General features: G+C 38.7%; 1 long non-coding RNA gene across 1 annotated transcript; it reads left to right on the top strand.

Moving 5' to 3' along the window:
• Nucleotides 1-783: 783 nt before the first annotated feature.
• LOC137145625 (uncharacterized) lies at nt 784-10,716 on the top strand. Its single transcript, XR_010917694.1, has 3 exons — nt 784-913; nt 4,912-4,981; nt 8,676-10,716. It is a non-coding gene; the product is annotated as an uncharacterized lncRNA (long non-coding RNA).
• The last annotated feature ends 12,946 nt before the right edge of the window (nt 10,717-23,662 follow it).

Here is a 23,662-nt window from a genome sequence, read left to right as displayed (position 1 = left end):
AGAGGCTTGTGGCTGGACTAAAACTCCTGGATGAAAGAGGGAAGCTCATCATATAAAGGCTGACTGGGAAGAAAACAAATTGACTGCTCCTACCTGGGCGTAAGAAGCTGGCTGAGGAGTGAATATTATGTCAGGGATGTGCCTTTTGCCATTCCCATGGAAATCTGCCCAAATTTGGCCAAGCTATATGCCTTTGAAAATTGCAGTTTGTACATGCTCAGGAGAGGCTCCTTAGATTTTAGCAGGTACATTCCCTAAACATTCCTTGGAGGACTAGTCTGCTGTCGGCTGTTCCAGGTCTGGGGGCAGGCACCAAAACTGAGAGAAGGGAGACTCATTCTCCTATGTTCTCAGTGGTCCTCCTCCGGGGTGTAGGCAGCATGGATGAAGAAGCTGTCACAGAGTTGGGGCTCTGCAGATGTGCAAGCTCCCTTGTTCTAGGCAACCCACTTGACAAGCTGATGTGGAACTGGGGAGTCTGAAACCCCAGGAAGATGGGACTGGAGATTTTAAAAAAGCCCGCCTCCATTTTGATTCTTCCACTGAAAATTTCACTTATCTGACTTTTTGTTCCAATTTGGAATTTTTTTTCAGAAATGTTTTTCAAAGGATTGAGATTCCAGTTTATGATACAAACTTTAAGTACATGATCATATTCTATTTTTTCCATAGGAACACTGCCTCATTCAGTGTACAGATTAGACCTGTTTTGGGACTCAATCAGGATTGTTTATTGAAGAAGGCAGTTATTTATAGGATGTCTGCTTTATTTGTTGCAGAAGTCACAAGTGTGAAGTGAACAAGGCAGGGGATTGCAGGAAGAGAAAGGATGGTCTCTAGGTGAACGCATTTGAATGCTGCCATAGAGAACTGCATTCTATCCCTGCTTCTGCCACCGAGTTCCTATGTGATGGTAGGCAAATCACATAAATCAAACTTTTCACTGGTAGTCACTAAACGTTGTTCCTCATTTTTGGGTGCCCAACTTGATACGCTGGGGAATGATTTGCAGAATGAGCGCTCATAGCTGTAACTGAAGTCAATAGGAGCTGTGCTTTGAACATGTAAAGTGTTCTGTAATGCTAAATATGCTGAAAAATGAGGTCGAAGACATCTCAAATTGTTCATCTAAAATTAGTGAACATTTTTACCTTAATCTCTATCCCTCAATTCACTGTCTGTAAAATGGGGATAATATCACCCCCTCATCTCACAAGGGTGTCATGAAAATTAATTAATTTTTGTGAATCAGTCAGTTATTATAAGGAAGTTTATAATACTATTTTCAAAGCAGGGTTTGAATAGTGTTCAATAAATAAGAGGGGCACAGATTGAACAATTAAGAGAAAACAAAATAGTAAATAACTGCTCATGAACTGAGCACCATTCATCCTATGCATTCCACAGGGGTCGTGTGGAAAAAATAGTAGCTGATCATGTAATTAAAGACTGTATTACAATGCATATACACAAGAACCTGAATTAGGGTTGCATAGACAACTTTAATTCTGGCATTTCCTAACTTGCTTGACATTGCAACCTTAGTAATGTTCTTTTAACATAATTTTTGTGTTTACTATATTTATATAGTGCCTTGAAAATATAAAATGCTATATCAGTGCTAAGTATTATTTCATGGTATCCATGGAAATTCTATATCCATGGATTTATCCGAGCCCTGATGCTGACTAAATAAATCACTATAATAAGCTTTGGTGTGTATGCCTTGTGGAAATATATTCTGTACATATCTGTCATATGTTTATACACAATATATTAATCCAGTAGATGGTGCTGCATGTCTGTATATTTCAATGTTTGTTTTTTTAACAAGAACTCACTTGTCAAGTTCCTCTGTTTAAAATGGAGAGTGTGATTCCTAGTGAAAAAAAACAAACAGAAAAGGCTTCCTTGCTGGTAAAATCTATGGGTACTGTATTAGAGCTTTATGGGAGAAAGGAGAAGTAATTTTGAAAAAAATAAGACTATAACTTGACAAAAATTTCCCCAGTTTATTCTCTGTCTGAAATGATTGACTCTTTGATTACATAGACCACTGTGTTTATTTGTTCAAAATATGTAACTGCAAAACCACAATTATTCAGCTTTATAAAGATTTCAAGTTTCTATTGTATCTAATAAAAATCCAGTATTAGACTTACTGATTTTCTTTATGCTCTGTGCATTAAACAGCTCATATGCATGAAAATAAAACTTTTCATAATGGTTTGGCCTCCAGTAATGACTATGAATGTAAATTTGTTACCTGTAACCAGAGGGGGAAAACAAATCTGTAGACATTTCTTGAAAAATGTCTGCAGTCTATATAGATCAGCAGGAAAAACAATATCTTATTTAAAAGACTGTTGCCTACTTTTAAGGGCATTTAAAATTAAGGCTGGAGAGTATTTTAAAACCAAAACTATAGATTTGCAAGTTAATATAAATAAATTAAAAGATAATATAATATTTTATATATGGCTCCTTACATCCAGTGACCTCAAAGTATTTCACAACACTCAAGGAAGGAAGTCTTTTTAGACCTACTTTACAGGTTGGGTAAACTGAGATCACTTGGTAGCAAAATGAAAGAAGCCATGAATGGGGAGAAAAAGAGATGAAGGGGACTGTAGGGATGAGAGGGAGAATAGGAGGATCTGAGAGTAGAGATGTGGGGCTGAGACTGTGAAGGTTCTTGCATTGCTATCTGATGTGAGATGAGTATAAGCAAATAAAAGAGAACAAGAAGTAGTCATGGTAATTGCTGCTCTAGTAACTAGAAACATTATTTCTTTATTGCACCCTGTAACTCCCTCCTTGGATAGATAGAAACTGATTGCACTATAAGGTGATGTACTCAATATCCCGAATTGTTGTGGTATCGATTATAGAACATATATTGCTAGTCAATGAATGAAATAAAATTGGTGCCAGCTTTTACTTCTTCCATAATAAAGGGAATCTGAACCAAAATCAAACACTCCTGAACGTTGTGGAAATCTGGATCTGAACTTTGTGACCCAATCCATCCCTATGCTATGATGGTCTCCACTTGAAAGTTTTGATGGCACAGCTGTGGTGGTTAGGGGTGTGATATACATTTCACAAACATGGCTATGCGGCCAATAGCCCTTAAAGACACAGTTGTATCAGCATAAAGCACTTTTATTAGTATAGCTTGTTTCACTCAGGGATGGTGGAATAAATTATACTGGTGTATGCACCAGCTTTGCCGATATGAGCCTGTCCACAGTAGCAGGACTTTCCCAGTACAGTATATTGATTTACTTTCAGCAGTAGTGCAGACATGACCTTAGTTATGGCTAGGAAGGTGGAGAATTGTCTTTATAGCCCTTGTTAGCATTAGCCAGTTGAGGGCATCAAGGCTACAGTCAGATCTACGCCCATTGATCAGGCGGTACATTTTCAAAACATTGTTCAGAAACGGTTCACATAAAACCTATTGCTAGGTTTTATTTAATAACCTTCTAACCCCCATGCTCTCTCCTCCTCCGCCCCTGTGTTCCTCTAATGTCTTTTATAGCTCTTGCTGCACAGCATGAAGCCTTAGAACTGTATTCATCAATGACTCATACCCTTGCTTGGGGCCAATTTTCATAGAAGCTATATAGGAAAATCTTGAAATGCACCTCTCCCATGCAGTGCACAAAATGATTTTTGTATTCATTACTATTCTAAAAGGACTTGTTGCCCTTTGGAAATGTTCATTTATTAGTTATATGTGTGCGTGCACAGAGCTTAGAGGGCATGTTTGAGTGCTCTAAAAATAAAAATGTATCATTATCATTGACACTAGTTAACTGAAAGGTAACTACAGACCTGGTTAAGTTGAGTGGCAGCAGGCAAATGCAGAGGAGTTCTGACTGATCTGGTTTGGGTTAACAAACGCCATAGACTCTCAAGACTAAACTTATTAAAAACTATCCTCACACCTGATAATGGTTAGCAGCCTTGTCGCATGATTTCGGAGGGAAGCTAAAGACTGACTGTAGGAGAATAAACTGCTCTCTCACCTCTAGAAATTATTCCTCCAGGTCATGTTTGAAGCACATTCTTGGAGCAGTGAGACTTTTTCACTAAAAAAGTCATATGTTACAAATTACTAATGCATTCTGGGGACAGCATCATGAAAATGGTTATCCATAACAATGTTTTTGATAGGTAACTTTTGACAGGAAGAGATTTCTGTATTAAAGAATTGTAAGCCATAGAAAAATAGTTATTTATGCAGAGGTGGCTGTCTTTCCCCAGAATTACTTTTAGCAATTTTGGGGAAGAGACAGAGCGCTTGACTCTCTACTGACTTGCACAATGTGTTGTGTACACCTGTACAAAATGGGCCTGAATCACCACAGCACTAATCTAGTTAGCCCACTGTAAATTGGTATAAACTGGAGTACAGCAATGGTGAATTCTGGATGGGTTGAATTTGACACCTACTTTGCGCTGATATAAATGACAATGCAAGGTACAGTCAGTGAAGAAATAGGCCCTGTTTGAGATAAATACTGATACATCACTGGTGTTTCTTCTAATTATGTTCAGTAATTCCACTCATTCAAACACCCAAAGTCTAGAAGACAAATTTGTAGGTGTGTTGAGATTCATTAGTACTAATGTGGCATCTTCTAATAAAGAATCTCAAAGCACTTTGTAATAATTAATTGGTTACGCTATACAATATTGTAGATAGATTCAATTTTGGGGTAGCCTTAATGGCTCACCATGGGCAACACAGCAACTGTTGGACATAGGAACAGAACCACCTTTCTTGATTCTGAGTCATATGCTTTCACCACTAGACAATGCTGTTTCTCATGCTCTGTTTAGTTCCAGTATTTCATGTGATGATTATTAAAGTAACAATTGCTTTTTCTGTTTGTTCAACAGAATGAGTGACTGCTTCCCCAGAATGTGGATGTGTCTGACAGAAATTCATTTCTGTACCCAGGTTGTTCTGGTGAGTTCTTCTGGGACCTGTGTTATAAAGATCTTTTGGGATTTAGCTATATATGCTCAGCTCTTTACCTAAATGAGTGCAGCTATAGTAGCCTATCTGTTTGACTGAACAGTTTCCTGCATTTCAAAATAGCCAAAGAAGCAGTACACTATTCCTATTTATTTGTATTACAGTAGTATCTAGAAATCCCAAGCCCCATTGTGTGTACATGCACATAGCAAGACAGTCCCTGCCCAAATGAGCTTACTGTGTAAATAGACAAGACAGGCAATAGTTGGGGGAAAAGGAATATTATTACCCTCATATTATAGATGAAGAACAGAGAGGTTAAGTGACTTGCCCAAGATCACGCTGGAAGTCTATGGCAGAGCAAGGAATTCATCCAATTTCACCTGAGTCTCAATATAGTTCCTTAACCACAAAAACATCCTATAAAAATAAGTGAGTTAAGAGGGAGAAGGCCAGACTGGAGGAGGTTGATTTTGTGAAATGCACAAATCAGGGATAAAATAACCAGCTCCCAGAGGGGGAAGACCTACATATTTTAGTCACTTTGAACAACAAACTTATGCCTACAAGATGTACAACTTTACTGCTGAATTATTGCAAACGGATATACTGAAAGTTAATGAAGGGGAAATATAGGCTAAGGCAGTAAGGAATCATGCTGTATGATAGTTTGTCACAGTTGAACAGTACATACTGTAATTTTGTGTGGAGAATAAAGCCTGTGCTATTATGAAGCTGGATTCTGAACTCTGCCAAGCTAACATAGCAAATGTGCATAGCATCCCTTGCATGTGACCCAGGAAGATTTGATTTGCCCTTCTTGGCTCTCTTGCTGTTAACATTAAAGGAATTTAAGGAGATGCTATAGAGAGGTGGCTGGGTTTTGTCCTCTGAGCTGCAACACTCCACCTAATACAAGGGTAAATTTCCAGAGAAATTAGCCATAGCCAGTCACCTGCTTCTCAGCACAAGTTTGCCCTGCTCCCCTACGTGCAGAGTAGGAGATGAGAATTATTACTTGTTATCTATTGTTTATTTATTGTTGTTGTTATTGTTTGGGAAGGAAATTGTGCCCTATATGTGAAAGTAATTCCTGTTGTGTTTACAATGTAGCTGGTACCCAGTTATTCGATATGATAGTATGTCCATCCCATATGGAATATAGATCATTGAAATGGGGTCTACAAACCCCATACTGAGCATAGACGGAGGGGGGAAAGAGAGTCTCTCCTGTTTACAAGCAAGCAGCTTGACCACAACACCACACAGTTGCCAGAGCTGCCAATCATGGAGGCAGGCCCACACAGCTGCACCCAATAGAGGACACAAGGCTGTTATAAAGAGGAGAGTACAGAGGAGGAAAGGGAGGCAGAAAGACCTGGGACAGCAGGGCATGCAAGCAGGGGCACATCCCCTCAATAATTGGTGTGGGCACAGAACTCTGGCCCCGGGGCCATGGCAGGGAGAGCGACCTCCTCTGGTCCTGGGGCCATGGTGAGGACACACATTGTGCCCCTCCAAAAGCCAACAAATTTTTATTCTTGCGCATGCCCTGTAGGGCAGAAAAGGGATGACAGTTCCATACCAGGCTGTCTCCAAGAAAACAGCCTGGAGACTACAAGTCCCAAAAGTGAGGGGCTGACAGACTTAATGGGAGGTGAAGGTCCAGGAACCGACCTGACTGAGAGCAAACTAAAGAGGGTTAGTCAGGAGAAGCTGAGATCCCTCAAGAGATCATACTAGGAAATGGTGACAATCACAGATGCATTTAGATCATGAATGCACTTTACCCCCATATATAGCATTGCACAGATGACCAAGTGGAGCATTCTGTGCAGTATCCTGGATTGTCTCCTGTCAGAGGCAGGGTGCCAGATTGAATGGACATATCATTTGTGATCCAACATTGAAAATCCTGTAGTCCCATTAATACCAATTCAAATGATTTTACTAATCCGGACGTGACTGAGCAGGGAAGCTAGTGCTTTCTATAACCATGTTTTTGCTGTATCATACTCTACAGTCTTATTCCAAAAGGGTCATATCATCCCCTCTTATATTTCCAGGGAATAGTGATGAAAGGGATGCAACATTCATTCCTTTAGGCTAAAATCTGACAAAGGGAGGCAGTGTATTACCAAGTCCCATATCTTCAACTATCTTCCTCCACACTTTTGTGAACTGTAGTAGTTGGATGTGTGGCTGGATGCTGAGAGAGGAGGTGGGGCAGGGCTGAGGGAGAATCACCCAGATATTTTCTGCAGTAAAAGCCATAGGGATTTTCCCTAGTTAATTAATGTTTATGTAACAAACAGTGGCTGCACATATACAGACACTATGGTTGTCAGCAGGGACTTTCATCACCCAAAACACACACCCATACCACTTGAGCTAAAGAAGCAATTAATTGTTAGCAAGTATCAGACTGGCCCATAGTAGCAATCCATGGAAGGAGCCCTGATCATATGTTCTAAGCCAGTGTGTTACACTTACACTAGATTATGCCTAGCCTTTCCCTAAATAAAATGAAATTAAATCCCAATCAAACAAATAAGATGTATGATCACTGATCTGACTTACACTGCTTTATGCTGCGTGCTTTTAAATCATCCTTTGAAGGAGGTGCAGGCTGGGCCAGCCCAGGGCAGGGAGGCCGAAAGAGCCTTGATCCTTAGTGCCATGAGGAACGAGGAGTCTGAAGATTACCACAGAGTTTCTGGGATCTCCATACAGAAACTCTGGCTTTCAAAAAATATGGGTTTTCCTGTGTATCTTGTGAGACTTGTGGTCTACAAAAATCACAAAGCTGACCACTGGCCAGGAACCTCCCAAACCAAGCATAGGATCCAGCAAAAACTCTGCAGCTGTAAGGCAGTGAATTTGTAGTGTGTGCATGGCTTCCTCTCTGCATAGTATGCCCAATGTGTCTGTTCACATTCTCTCTAGGGAAGTGGGAATAGCATCCCCTCTCTCTCCTCTTTTAATTCAATCTTTATTGGCAAAATAATTGTAATCCACGATATTTAGAGAAGACAAAAAATGAGATGCAAGGCACAATATAAAGAAGGTCATTTTTACCTTATCTCCCAGGATAAATGGCAAAGCAGCTTTTAATTACAAAATTATACTTTTTCCCATTCAGGATCATATCTCCTCTGTTCATACACAGAGTAGGTGAGAAAGTCAGTTTTAAAGACTCTTTCTGCTTTCAGTCCTCCTAAATCGTAGTTTGGAATGAGATGGCATTGTCTTCCCAAGTGATCAGCTGGACATTGTACAGTGGTGATTTGTCTTGTGGGGAATGGGATAGTCAGCAAATTCCTGAAGCAATTGCACAATAGTTTCAAGGTTTTGCTGCCTTTTACCAGCTTATTGGGTTTAGGTGTCTTACTGCAGAGACAACAAACCTTGTAAGACAATGGCAAGGTTTAAGGGTAACCTATGTGACTATACCCTGGTGTAAATCAGGAGTACCTCAATTGAAGCCAATTGAGTTCTGCCTGTGTGAAATCGGTGTAGAGGAGAACAGGGCCTATGATGCAAGGACATAGCCATCCCTAGTGTAACAGTCCTCAAGGGACTGCAACCTCTCAGATCTGGCTGAACCGTCTATGTTTGCATCCTCTTGGTTCTCTTTTATGAAATCACATGAATTTAATAGGATTCTCTATGTTTGTTTTGGCAGGTTCCTCCATTAAATGATCCAAGGTTTTTGGACAGTAGTTAGTTGTTTGTTTCTCAGCAGTTCTGTTTCTTGTGGAAGGGACTTGGCTTTCTTCCTACTGGCACATGAGGAGCCTGAGAATGCCCTGTGTTGTCAAGGCAACAGCATTTGCTTGGGCAGCAGCAGAAGAAAAAGAAGCAAGAACATCCTCCACAGCGGCCAAGTCTTTTGTCTGATGTCATATGAGCATGTGGCATAGTCCGCTCAATGTGACCAGCATCTATTTATGAGTTAGTGCCAGATTTGCATAGTGAGATGGGGTATAAATGTTTCTAAACACCATAAAGTATATGCAGATACATGGCCACAATTGTGCTTTCACTTCAATGCACTTGCTATGCTGTGTAAAAGTATCACATACCAGTAAGGAAATGCCTCCATAAAACAAATGCTTTTAAAAAATTTTTCTCTTGTTCACTAGATGATCCGTCTATTTGACAATTTTATCACTATCCACATCTCCAGAAGAAGAATTCCTATTGATCTTTGTAAACTGAATCTCAGCTTTTATGTATTTAATTACTCTTAATTACTCAAGTACTCTTAATTATACAATTTGTTTCTCATGCTGGTCAAACTTTTTTTTAAATGAGCCAGATTCTGAGCAGGTATAAATCAGCATAGCTCTGCTAATTTACACCAGCTGAAGATCGGGTGTGTTTAGTGTGAAAACTGCTTTTCTGGCTCTTGCCAGATCAAGAGCACTAGAAATCCAAATTCTCTGTTTAACTATCTAATAGGAATAGCACATGCACACAACCCTGCAAAAGTGCTTGCAGCGTACCCAAAAGCAGTAGATACTGGGAGTCTTTCTACATTTTCAAAAAATGCTTGCAATATTTCTGGAATCTCTCCTGGCTGCTCAGCCCATATCTAGAAAAAAATGTACCTTTTTATTATAATTGGAGTAATCAATGCATGCTGTCACAGTGATATGATAAACCATAATTCTCTCAGTAGAGATCAAGTGACAGTATCTAGAGTTTATTATTACATCCAGTCTTATACACTGTGAGGTCAAAAGATCATGAGAACTGTGATTATAGGTGTTGGCTGGCAGTTCTGCACCCTTACTGAGCTCCTCCATTACAGTCTTCTTGGCTGGTATAAATTAATAGGTCTTTGCCATCTCTAAATGCATGCCTTCCATATTTGCCACCTTAATATTTTACTATACATATAGCAGTATCACATAGCATATTGCATACTATTGTTCAGTGTTACATGACTGTTATTTCTTCCCTATAAACTTCCAGTATCTCTGGGGCTATTCTTTTATTATGAATAATGTATTTCCTTGTTAATGTTTATTCATATAGCAGCATCATGTGTATGGTCCTTCACAAACATGACCCTGATCCAAAGTGCTTAGAATTCAAGTTAGGCAATCTAATTTTTCCCTCTTCTCTTTCTTCTTTTATTTTCTTGGGAGTCTTCTTTAGTCCCATACCTGTCAAAAAAAATTATAAAATCAATAAAACTTTAATCCCGAAAGAACTTCCACATTGCCACAGATTGAGGTGCGTACAGAGACTTTGGGCCCAACTGAATATTGTCCTGCACTTTGTGGAGTTATTGATGCCAACACAATCAGTAAAATGCTACCCAGTCAGAATGATAATGATTTACACCCATTTTGCATTGGTGCAAAAGACTACCTAAAATGGAGGGTGGTTATGAATCAGGCCTTTTGAAATACATTTCATTGCAGGTATCAGGCATTTGTTGGAAGTTTTGAGTCTAGAAAGAGTCCAAATTAAAAGATATAAAATCTCTTAAAAATTAAGAGCTTGGAAATTTGTTTCAATATGGACAGATGCATTAAAAAAAATCTCTTCCCAACATCTCATCTGAAATATCAGAAATCCTATTCCTAATCTCCTCCATGTAATTTGGCATATAGATACATGTAAATCATAGTGGAAAACTGCAAAACCTTTCAAATAGACTTGGTTCTGCTAGGAGAAAGAATCTGTTGTCTGACTAATTCCATTCCCCATCTCCCAGCCTCTCCCAACACTGGTTGAGCCTCACTGCTCCTCCAATGCTTAATGTACTCCCAGCACAATGGGTAGAGGCCAGCGGCAGTATGGTAAAAAAAATCAAATCAAACAAAAACTTGACAGATTCACTCCCTCTAAGTGTCACAATATGAACTGGCCAAGTGAAAAATAATGGCTATTATCCTGTCTCATCAAGTGACTTAAATGAGTTACAGCCTCATTCAGAGGAAGTTCTCTGAACTGTTTCCATGGGCTACTTATGTAATTTGCTTGGTAAGATGTGGAAGTCAGTTTTCTTCTTTGTGTTTGCGTGGGCTTGTTTTTTCTCTGACCCCAGTGTAAATCAGGAGTAACATCACTGATGTTAGTACAATTATTCCAGTGTGAAATGGATGTTAGTGAGAGCAGTACCAGGCCAATTAGGTGACTTTGCAGTTCACGAACTGTGCCCATGATTTCTTCCACTTACTTTCCATGTTGGTAGGTGGCTCCATAAATGCACTGCAGTCTATGCATTTCTGGCTCTTACAGGTAAAGTGCTCGTATGAAGCCATGAAAAAATGGCCCTTAATATATGACTTTGTGACTGATTATAACTTTAGTCAACATGCAGAACTATGGTACTTTGAGAGCCTGCAGCCAGTTACCTGCTTACTCCTAAGCATCCATTTGGCAGGCAGTCTGGCAGATGTAGGTATTCTACTAAATAGTACTCAGAAGGTATCCTTTCAAAATGTTTCACAAACATTGGAATAGATTCACTAGAGCGGTTGCAGGGAGGTACAGAAGTGTACATTACTCCTCACTGTGCCAGGTATAGGATACGTCTTGAACTTCAGGGGTATTCAGCTGGATGGCAGGTGGTAGTGTTACCATTGCCACCCACCTCCATCAAGTTTCCAACTATGGAGGAAGCAGCTTAAATTGCTGCTGAAGCTCTGTGGCAGGAACCACAAGGCAGGGAAGGCGTGTGGGGGGGGAGGTCAGAGGGGAGAGGAGTAGATGCTAAATTACTCAGTGCCATAGGCACTCTTGTTTTCTACAAGTGCAACATATTTGTTTTTAACTCTCTCTCTTTACATTTTAATTTCTTACGATGGAAATGTTTTTTGCTTATTTTCCCCTTTGGGAAGAAGAATTTTATTACCAACATTTCCTGATCAAAATCAAACCCATCCAAACCTCTATGCAAAAGTGTACTGTTCTGTTCACTATACTGTAATGTGCTATGGCCCACTCCTGTTCTCATTGATTAGGTCCCATTGATTGCTCAATGGGAACAGGCTCATGTATTGTGTAGAAGACCAAATGATTGACTGATGGAGGCAGGAACAGACCCATATACCATATTGTACCAATCTTGCTCTCCTTGATTGACTGCGATTGTGCTGTTTAACATCCCCTGGAGATACTAGTGTAAGGGAAGGATCCTCCGGAGATACTTGTGTGTCGTGTCAAGTCAAGTCATTCATCATTTTTCCACATTATAAATGTGATCAAGTCATGATCATTTGTATCTAAGCTACCACTAATTTTTAGTTGTATGATTAGTTCCTCTTTATGTGTTAGGATGAGCTTTAATATAGAATTCCCCTGTGTTGGCTGCAACAATTTTTGAGTTAGGAGATTGTCATCTATAATATTTAGAAAGTTCAGGGATGTTTTAGTATTGGCAGCATGAGACCTGCAGCATATGTCACTCAGATTGAAGTGCCTCAGGATCATGCAGCTTTTTTACCTACACCATGAAAGATAGGTACATAAGGAGCCAGCCATCCTCTTCTCTAGTGTGATTTTTGTCTGAAAAATATACTAACTAATACCCGGACTTGTGCTTTATCTGTTAGTTAGAACATTGTTCCATAAGTAAAGTTAAGATTTTGTCATGGTTATTTTTTGTAAAAGTCATGGACAGGTCACGGGCAATAACAAAAATTCACAGGAGCCCTAACCTGTCCCTGATTTCTACTAAAAGTAAGGAGGGGAGAGAGTTCTGGGAGGTAAAAGGAATGACACTGGGATCGCCTTGTGGGGAATGACAGCCCCAGCCTCACCGCCACGACAGACCTTGCAGAAGCTATGGGACGAGGGCACATATCAGCGGCTCTGGTTCTGGCCCCAGCCGAAGCTGTGGGGGGAAGGTGCAGTGCTCCAGCTCCAGCTGCAGCAGCAAGGGGTGGAGGGAGCAGACAGCCCCAGCTCCAGATGAAGCTGCAGAGGACTGGGGCAGGCACAGCCCTAACTGAAGCCATGGGTGGAAGGGGGGATGCACAGCCTGGCTGAAGCTGTGGGGGGTGGGAGGGCACAGCTCCAGCTGAAGTTGCGGGGCAAGAGGTGCACAGCCCTGTCTCCGGCTAAAGCCACAAGGAGAAGAGGGGCGCATGGCTCTGGCAACAGCTGAAGCCGCAAGGGACAGGGAGGGTGCACAGCCCTGGCTCTGGCCCCAGCTGACTCCAGAGTGGGGAGAGAGCGCACAGCCTTGGTTCCGGCCCTCGCTGAAGCTACGGGAAGAAGGGGGTGCACTGCCCTGACTCTGGCCCCCTCTGAAGCTGCGGGGAGATGGGATGCACCGCCCTGGTTCTTGCCACAGCTGTAAGGGGGGCACACAGCCCCAGCTCCACCCCCACTGCTGACAGCTGAAGCCATGGAGGTCTGGTAAAGTAATGGAATCTGTGACTTCCCTGACCTCTGTGACTAAATCGTATCCTTATATAAGCATTCAAGATCATTTTCTTCTGAGTTACAAGTGACTCAGAAACAGGTAATGCCATTTTTGATGTAAAATACCACTCTCCCTCCCCTTTTGTGCACTTGATCCTTTCTAAATAGATTATAGCCATTGATGTTAACATTTCAGTTATGCGAATCATCCCATCAGGTTTCAATAATACCAACTAGAAATAATTTATTCTCATAAATGAGCTATTCCAGTTCCTCCTGTTTGTTATCCAGGCTCCTAGCATTGGTGTATTGGCAATTAAAGAATTTCTTCTCTTCATGTCCTTAGCTTTTTGATTAATTTCTTTATCAATATCTTGATTTTGAGGTAAATGAATGCCCATATCTTCCCTCATTTTACCATCCCCTTGTGTTGTGCTGTATACATACATGCCTCAGTGTTCTTCATTTTGCTTTTATCTCATTCCCTCCCTTCTTTTGAATTTGGACAAACACACACCCAGAAGCTGGAAGTCATTTGATCACAACTGATTTAAAAAAAGACAAAGTCCTTTATCATACCCACTGTCGCATTTCCTGCAAATGCACATTGTACATTGTGAAAGTAAATGAAATTTAAAAACAACAACAAAAAATGGATATATGAGTAGGAAGATAATTGAAGGTTAAGAACTTTGAATCCAGCAAAGGAATTTTGATTCCATGTCTATAATGCACTTTAAATACATCTCTTTACTTCATCTCATAATAACATTGCATATATTGTTCACAGATGCAAATAGTATTCCACCTGTTGTTTTTCCTTGTCTCAGCTATGTTCCAGTGTAATAGAATCATATTTCTCTGCACTGAGATACTCCTGTTGATGAAGAGTGAAGTACATGACAATAGATTCAAATCCATTATCAAACAGAGTAGTGAGCTTTTCAAGAAGTCATAAGGAAATGATGTTGCCTTTTTTTTCTGGCCTTAAGCTGAATGTGATCTACACTTTTATGCAAACAGAACCCAGTGATGGTTTTAGTATGTTATGTACAAACTACTTTGCTTTGTAAAATTCTCTTTTATTTCTGTTTTTATTTGGTGACAGTCTTGTTAATTCAAGCTGCAGTGCACTGATAACTAGAGAGCAGAACTCTATCCCATACAGCAAAGCATCCTTCAAAGTTGTTTGTGAATTTGTGGAAGTTTGTCCATTCTGCTCAGGAATCAGCACAGAGCATATCATTGAACCCCAGGTAAGTGTTTCCGCTGCAGGAACTGACAGCTATTGAAGATAGAAGTGAGCTAAGTGATGGTAAGCTTAAATTAATCAGAATTGTTCACAAAGTAAACTCTAGGTGCCTTCAAATAACTATTTGCTTGCTTCACTTGTGTAACTCTGTTGACTTTGGCTGAATTACTTCTGATTTATCTTGATACAGATTAGAACAGAATAAGATCCTATATCATTTTTTAGTTTCTTAAACCCTGAAAGATTCTGGGAGCAAGGCTGGGTTATAGGAGGGGAAATGGGATTTAGTTCTTCAGTAAAGACACAGAACTCTACTGATGTCTCTTTCTCCTAGCACATTGCCTCCATCAGAAGCCTTACTGCTATTAGCTGTCACTGGCATTAATAATTATAGTGACCATCACATTCTGCATTAAGCTTTTGCAAGTTTGGAGTCCTAGTTTTGCCTTGTTTTTAGTATCGCCATTAATTTAATTTAACTTCTTTCAGTGCTGGCTGCTTGAAGAGGTCATTTCCTAACTTACTATAGTTCTGCAATTGGTCAGACTGTTTATTTATTTATTTCTCAGTGCTAATGGGAATTTAAATGATGTGTGTATTTGTGACAGGACGTTGGAATCTATAACACTCTGGTGTTTTATATCTTTAATTCATCCAGTCTACTAAATACCTCTTCACATTCTTCAGTAGACAAGATATACATCTGATTGACCATCTGATATTATAGTCTGGTTATCTCCTCATGGGACATATAGAATTCCTTCAGGTCTGTGTTCACAAATGTATTTTGCTTTTGTACTTCTTTGCAGTTTGCACTGAAAGGACTTGAAGTGTTGGACATGGACTCAGGCAACCTGGATTCATTTGATCTTTCAGCCTGACATTGACATTCGGCCTGACTGCCGTAGGCTTAACATGTGACCCTGGGCAAGTCACTTAACTTCTGTTCACCTTAGTTCCCCATCTGTAAAACTGAGATACTTCCCTGTGTCTGTGTTGTGTATTTAGACTGTAAACTGTTCAAGTCAAGGACTGTCTCTTGCTATGAATTGCACAATGGAGCCTCAATCTTGGTTGTACTGTAATATGTAGTAACAATAAGAGCAGCATACTTTTGCAAAATGGTTGCTTAGTTGCATGCATTACATCACACCTGTGTTGTGATTGCATCCACATTTATTGCAAACAAATCTGTTCTCTGCTGTTTGCTTGCCATTGTATTGTGTTTTTATGCCTTAGCATGCAGTTTAAATTAGATGGACTTCAATCTTTGCTAGCACTTTCATTTGGGGCAGCATAGGTTTCACTAGCTCTACAACATCCACTGTTTTTTTGTGAAGTCAAGTCAAGTTTTCACAATAACCTTGCTTTGACCTGATTATCAGTTTTTAATGACAAATAATTTGGTCTCCAGTTAATTCTTTTGTTCAGTATTCAAATTCTATGATTTAGTTTTGTTATGTAGGTCTGTAACATAATGTAACATAACTCTTAGCTTCTTTTTGGTCAAGAATATGTGCTTTTCCTAAGTGACATTCTTGTGTATATCAAAATATTTTTAATGACTTTTGAATGCAGTTTGCAGTTCTTTTCATGCTCCTACTGGAATGTATTGCGTATCTCCAATATCTCTGGGCCTGCTGCAATAGCAGTATGTTAAAGGATTTCACTCTCTTGGACTTCTCTGTAATGTTTCTTGCTTCTAGGAAAACTGAGAAGTGCAGCCACCATCTCCACCAGTTTTCTGGCAGTTCCCTTCTAGACTGACAGATTCAGGCTCCATTTCCCCCCAAAGATTTTGCTTACTTGTCAGATATGGTAAGAGATCAGTCTTTATCTCCTGGCATTAGTCATATGACATAATCCCATGTTACAGAGAGTTCATATGACACATGAGAGGTCTGGCTCAGTCTCCAGTGACTCCAGCAGCCATTGTTACCGTAACATAGTGTTTCATTCTCTCTTATATCTCCAGAGAAAAATATAGTCTTCAATATTTACCGAATCCCTTAAAAAACAAACATGGGGCCCAATCCTGTATTTCTGACTCAGATAAAATTCCCAGTAACAAAGAGTCTGATACTGCTCCTATTGAAATAAATGGATAAATTCCCATTGACTTTAATGACGCAAAATTGGCCCTTGCTGAGGAGTTGTGGGTATGGAAGCTTGTAGGACAAGGGTCTTGAATTATACTCAAAGGTGACACATTGGATATATTTCATAATTATCATTAAGCAAATTATTGTGGCTTGAATTTCTATTCTAAAACAGTATTTAATTTATTCTGTAATAATCAGCTTTCTCAAATTAGCTTAACAAATAGAAGGTTGAAGGGTGACATGATTACATATTAGTATCTACATGAGGACCAAATATTTAATAATGGGCTCTTCAATCTAATAGCGAAAGATATAACATGATCCAATGGCTGGAAGTTGAAGCTAGAGAAATTCAGATGAAAATAAAGCAAAACTATTTAACAGGGATAGTAATTCACCATTGGAACAATTTACCAAGTGTAACGGTGGATTCTCCGTGAATGACAATTTTTAAATCAAGATTGCATTTTTTTCTAAAAGATCTGCTTTAAGAATTATTTTGAGGAAATTCTATGGCTTGTTTTATATAGGAGGTCTGTGGTCCTTTCTGGCCATGGAATCTATGAATAAATATCCATCCAATTTATGCCTAATTTTTGCAAACCTGTAACTGTTTTAGGGGTGGATATCGTAGTCCTTATTCAGGCAGATATCCCACTGACTTGGGTGTGGAATTTTATCTTCAAAGAGTTTACCCTTCAGTAGGAAATTTTGCATGGGTAAAGAGAGCAGGATCAACCCCATATATTGTATATTGAAATCAGGAATTAATATGCAATAAGAATATGACAGTGGCTATAATTCTACTCACATTAATTTTAACTGTTATTATTAATTAAACACTGAAAATCAGGAATTTAATGGAACTTTGAAAGACCTTTAATTATAGCATTTCAACAGTCTAATACTATAAGATATCCTCTACTGAATGCATAGGACATGCTGTACTTCAGAGAGTGTAGGAAAAAGTAATGTGTTTTGACTTTGAATTTAGGGTACTTTTTACATTTGTGTAATGCTTTCCAGACTTTAGGACCTCATTGCTGATTGGTACAATTGGGTGAGCTATTTAAAGAGATTTATTTAATTAACCCCTTTTTCTGTTCACAAATAATTTGCAATCAGAGATAAATTTTTATTAATTGATTCATTGTTCAAAATTATTTGGCCAATGTTTTATGAGATTGTATTTCAGCCTATGGATTGTGAAATATATTTCAGCCAGTGCCTAGTACTGTGGGGTTCTGATCCAGGACTGGGGCTCCTACATGCTACTGCAATACAAACAGATGACATTTTACATTTACACTTTACTGAGGAAATTCATCACTGTGTAGAGGACCAGCACAAAGTCTATGTCCCATGTGTGGCCTCAAAATAGGGCTTGTGTGTGTGTGTGTGTGTGTGTGTGTGGTGACTGTGGGGTTTGCCTTCAGAGACCTAACATGAAGTGAGGGTCTGTGGACTGCAGGGAACGAGCAGAGAACTGCAGACAACCAGCTCCGGTTACTGTGCTCTATGATTTTTAATAAATATTTTTTATTTATATAAACTTTGGTGTACTTTACTGAGAAAAAGACATTGTGCTGGCCCTCTGCATGGGGTGAATTTCAACCTTCTTGCCAACTCTTGTGATTTTATTCCAAGTCTTGTTAGATGTGGTGTTTTTATTAAACCCATGCCAGCTCCTGGATTCATGTGAATATGGTGAAATCTCATCTTACTTTTTAAAAAAAAATAAATTTTAGCCCAGGTGGATATGGAGAAAAGCTGAAGAACATGACTTGAGTGCAGATGAAAGACTCAAATGTTGGAAGGCAAATAAAAAGAACCCAAAATGTAGTGTTTATTTTTTTTAAAAGTCATGATTTTAAGGCAATCTCATAATTTTGCCTGATTCATGATTTTTGAATGCTTGAGGATGGCAATATAAAGCTTTTGTGTCACTGGTCAGCTAAGTCACATGGTATTATTTCTTCACTCTGATTGGATTACTGAAACTTGAGAGTGCAAGATAGTAAATATATTTTAATGTGGTGTGCTGTAAAACTTGTATTGGCATGAGTTTGAGATATCTGCATTACTCACAGAGATAAAGCTATCCCTGTGTTATAAGGGTGTTCCCAAAACTCATGAAACTGTAATAACATGCCACCCTATTAGAACTGTATGTGCACATTGTTTTACAATAAAACAATTCTAGAAATGCTTTTTCCAGCAGGAAATGGCAATGAAAATATAAGAGTACTGTAAAATACTGTCTATCATATTTCCATTGCATTTTCTATCCAGGAATCTGAAAGCACTTTATAAAGAATAATTAATTAAGATTTACAACATGCCTGTGAAGTAGGTATTATTTATTCCCATTTTACAGAAATAGAGAAGCTGAGGCACATGGATTCGCATATAAAGATGCTTGCCCAGTGTCCCATGACAAGAAAATGGCAAAACCAGGAATGGAACTAGGAATTGTAACTTTTAACTCCTTGCTTTGACTATTATACCACAATTCTTCCTTTTACAAGGTATGGAGAACCAAGTTCTCAGTTGGAGTAAGTTGCTGTAAATCCACTGAAGTCAATGTTGCTACAGCAATTTATCCCAGCTAAGAATTTGGCCCCAAATGTTCTGTTCAGTGGTCTAAAGGAAACACATTCTTTATGTTTCGCCATTTTCTTTAAACAGCAAATATTATGGTTCATTAATTTCAGTAATCTAGACCCCTATTCTGCCATCTATGTTCGCATTAGGCCAGATCCACATTAGATATAAATCAGAGTAGTTACACTGATTTCAATATTGTTGCACAGATCTGACCTGAGGATCTGACTCTTTGACATTGAATTCAAAGGAGCTACTTATGTAATAAGGTGAAATATTCAATAGAATCAAGCTTTACTTTATTATGCTATAAAAGACTACTTAGCAACTCCCGCTGAGCATCAAGAAATGTTCTTGAGAATTAAACATTTCTGCAGTGCTTCAGTGGTGATGAAACATATGGGTTTCTATTCATGAGAAAGTTTCTAGCCAAGATCCTAAGGGCCCAACTGTGTGGCCCTTACTCCCTCGGGTTAGCACTTACTCATATGACTAGCTGTGTGAGGAAGTATTACAAATATGAGTGAGGGCTACACAATTGTACTTCTTTTACAAAGGAGGGTCCTAACCATGCAGTCCCTGGCTCATATTCTGATATCACTTACATCAGTGTAAATCAGGAGTAATTCTACTGAAGTGAAAGGAGTTACACTAGTAACTGGTGTAAGTGGGATCAGAATTGGGCCCCTGATTTTAGCTGGAATATTTGCGTGGGCAGAAATTGCAGGATTAATGGGATTTTTTTTTAAACAAGCATTTCTCACAATAGCTGCTAGCTTTATTACTCGTGCATATAAATCTAAAATGCCAAAGAAGTTGTTTTAAAATAAAATAATGCTACATACAATATTAAAAGAGTGCAATTTGAGAATGTATTTCTCTTTTCGTAGTAATGGGATTGTCACTGCTGCTCAACACATCACAAGAAAGTTTTATTCCAAAAGAGCAAAATAATGTCATTAACAGAAATTAAACTTAGTCACAATAAACTATGGACTTGAAAGACCCTCGAGAAATGAAAACGAATTGTTTGTTGTAAAACCAGGAGGTCAAGTAGTCATTGACCAACCAAAATCTGCACCAATTGCCTGAAATGTGCAGAACTTTCAAATCCAATTAACTGTTTCCAGCAGACAGTCCTCATTTTTTTTTCATCAGGAAGGGAAATTTCCAATCATACATTCCAATGAAAGTTAAGTTGTTTTGATCTGATAATTGTCAGATGTATTTATCTTAATTTGTAAATTTCTAATGCTAAAGCTCCAAGCTGTTCAGAACGAACAGAAGTACTGGGAAATGAGGTACAAAATGCTGGAATTCAAATTAACCAATAAATATATTTTAATATATATCAGCAGGACTCTAGAGGATTCCATTAATGTTGAAAAATAGAAAGGATTTAGGTTAATTTGGTAAGAAGGCAGGTCAGAACGTTTACAACAGTGGCATAGAATTGTATAGAGATGCAAAATTTTTCAAGAGAGCAGAATTTTTTCAAAAACGCTGACTCTAGCTGTCATAGCCCTGCCTTGGTTAAATCCAGTGGAGAGATATGAGGACTTTCTAATTTGCTTTCCCTCTATTTTAATAATAGCTGTGCATAAGTAATTTATGAAAGGCCAACCAGGCAGTGGGCAACAGAAAATTAAACTCATTTTATCTGAAAGCAGGTGGATTTCTATATATCATTAGCATGCATAGAATTTTCACAATGTTATTTCTCATACTGATGGAATGTAACCAAATAATATGAGTTTTTTGCTTATGCACGAGTGAAATTTTTAGATAAAAGTGCCATCCCCAATGGCAATTTTCTGCAAAACGAAAACTAATTCTGCGAAGCTTCTTATTACTGGGAAGACTCATTTGGCTTGCATTAGAGACTGACATAAGTGACTTTAGGATTTTACTAACAGATTAGATGAGATGTGCCATATGCAGTAATATCATTAGAGACTGTAGCAGCAGCAGCAGAAGAGTTTGTGCCACTTAAGGATACTGGTATGAGTAAATTGTTTTCATTTATGGCAAGTTTTTGTATGATTTTTTTCCTGACAAGAATGATTTATTTTTGTTTCCCCTCAGCCCCCACCAAACGTTTAAAACAGCTTGTATACAAATTATTCCTCACTTTATTTCACCTGTTGTTACTAAACCTCTTATCTCTGCCTTTTTTCATCTATATCACCTAGACAGAGGATATATCTATATTAAGAAAACAGCTTATACAATGCTAAATCTGAACTCTAAACAGCTGTATCAAAAATGTTATTCTAACTTAAATCAGGGATGAGTAGCAAAACTCCAGTTGCTTTCTTTTCATTATCCATTGACACACACATATTTTTGGTCAATTCACATGGTCATCAAAGATATTTTAAAAGAAGGCAACAAAAATGTTACAGCTTTTAGAATTAACCAAATTGATATATCCTTTTCCCTATGCCATTATATTTATAATTTAAAAAAAAACCAGTATACCTGAGGCCTCTCTTTTACTGTTACAGCTTGTTTAACAACAAATGATGTCATACAACATTTATACCCCAGGCAAGCAAAGAGAGAGGAAGAACATAAGACAAATGATCTTTTTATAGTGAAGTCATGGGAATGGTCAAGATAGCTTGAGGCAAGGCAAAATGTCCAGTATTTCTATGTTCCAGAAGCAGTAACGATAGCTGTAGGAGATAGAGGCTATTGGATCTTTAACTCATTGTATTTGTTCTTGTCTTTCTAGTGGAGAATATATTTTGTCTGCATTTGAACTAATAAAAAAAAAAGGCAGATGTAATTGTAGCCACTCGAGTCAGTGGTATTGACTGCTGTCACATGACAGGGATATTAGTCCTTTGTAACCCTGACCCATGTCAGGTGGTTCTGTTTAGCTGTTCTCCAGCTATTTCTTCAGTCTCTCATGTGTGTCATACTTTCATTACAGGAGCTCTCTCTTGATTTGCTGCATAGCATAGTTCATTCAGTATTCTTACCGTCCACATTCAGTATTCTTACAGAGCTCTCCTTACCACAAATACCCTCCTAAGAAATATGGAACAAAAATCCTGCTTTCAGTTACACTGTGGTAAATCTAGAACAGCTTCACTGACTTTAGTGAAGCTAATCCAGATTTACATTGCTGTAACTGGATCAAATTCTGCTCTGAGTATGAATGATATTCAGGACACATTTGAGGTTAAAGTGAACACAATGAACTGTAAGTAATGCACTGTGGGCCAGATTCTCTCTTAGGTGCCTGGGATAAAAGCAGAGTAACTCCACTGAAGCCAGTGGATTTTGTCCAGATTTAGTGCCATGAAAATGAGAGTAAAATTTGGCCCTGGCTATTCTGATGTGAATTCAGCTAGTGTATTAAATAGTAATGATAATGATTTGTATTCATGTGGCAATTTTCAACCAGATGGATGTCAAAGAGCTTTACAAACTTTATTTTACAAACTCACTCTTATTGGATCATTTCATCCATCACTAAAATAAACCCACTTCTGGGATGAAACTCAGCAAACTCTTTAAAACTGCTCAGCAACATTATATGGCAGTTTAGGAAAGAAAGTGAAGAAATTTGGCATACTCAACTGAGAGTGGAGAGGGAATATGTAATAGGTAGGGAGAATGCAATTGCTGGGATGTGATTATAGATTTATCTGTCTTCATATACTGCACCGTCACCATTTTATCTGAATGTTTATGACTAGCCTTCCTCCCCCTGCGGCTAATACCTCAACTCATACAGATAGTGCCATGGAATTTTTAATGTCCACAATTGGTCAGAAACTTGGTTTCTCATGAGTCTAGATCAGGGGTGGCCAAACTATGGCTCTGAGTTTAAGTGCGGCTCCCAGAATCCCCTAAGGCCCCCCTCCTTCTCCGCCTACCAGACTGGGATGGGGAGCTCAGAGCTTCTGCTCTGAGGCAGGGTGGTGGGACTAGAGGATTCTGCCCAACAGGCAGTAAGTTTGGCCACATCTGGTCTAGATCATTATTCATGCAACTTGAATTGAATTTCACTCCTTGCAAAATAGTGGCTATATTGATGCATTAACAAGTGAGCATATACAGTGTCCATATCATGGAGGGCGCTATGGAGGGAGCTACACTATACCTAAATTAATCATAAGTGTAATTAATGGTAGGACATATGGAAAGATGTGATAAGCAAGAATTGAGAAAATAGATAATAGAAAGGCCAAAGATACATAAAACTTCCATTTTCTTTGAGAAGTTTGCAAATGGAATACAAAAAAATAGTGGCACTTTTTTCTAAGTTTATTCTTCATTTTCTGGTCATAATTTATTTCAAAGTTGTAAATA

The sequence above is a fragment of the Emydura macquarii genome, unplaced genomic scaffold (assembly GCF_026122565.2).
Source record: "Emydura macquarii macquarii isolate MOO-44397 ecotype Brisbane River unplaced genomic scaffold, CSIRO-AGI_Emac_v2 contig_3603, whole genome shotgun sequence".
NCBI lineage: Eukaryota > Metazoa > Chordata > Testudines > Chelidae > Emydura > Emydura macquarii.
Note: the sequence above shows the minus strand (reverse complement) of the source record. Positions and strands in the feature narration are given on the sequence as shown.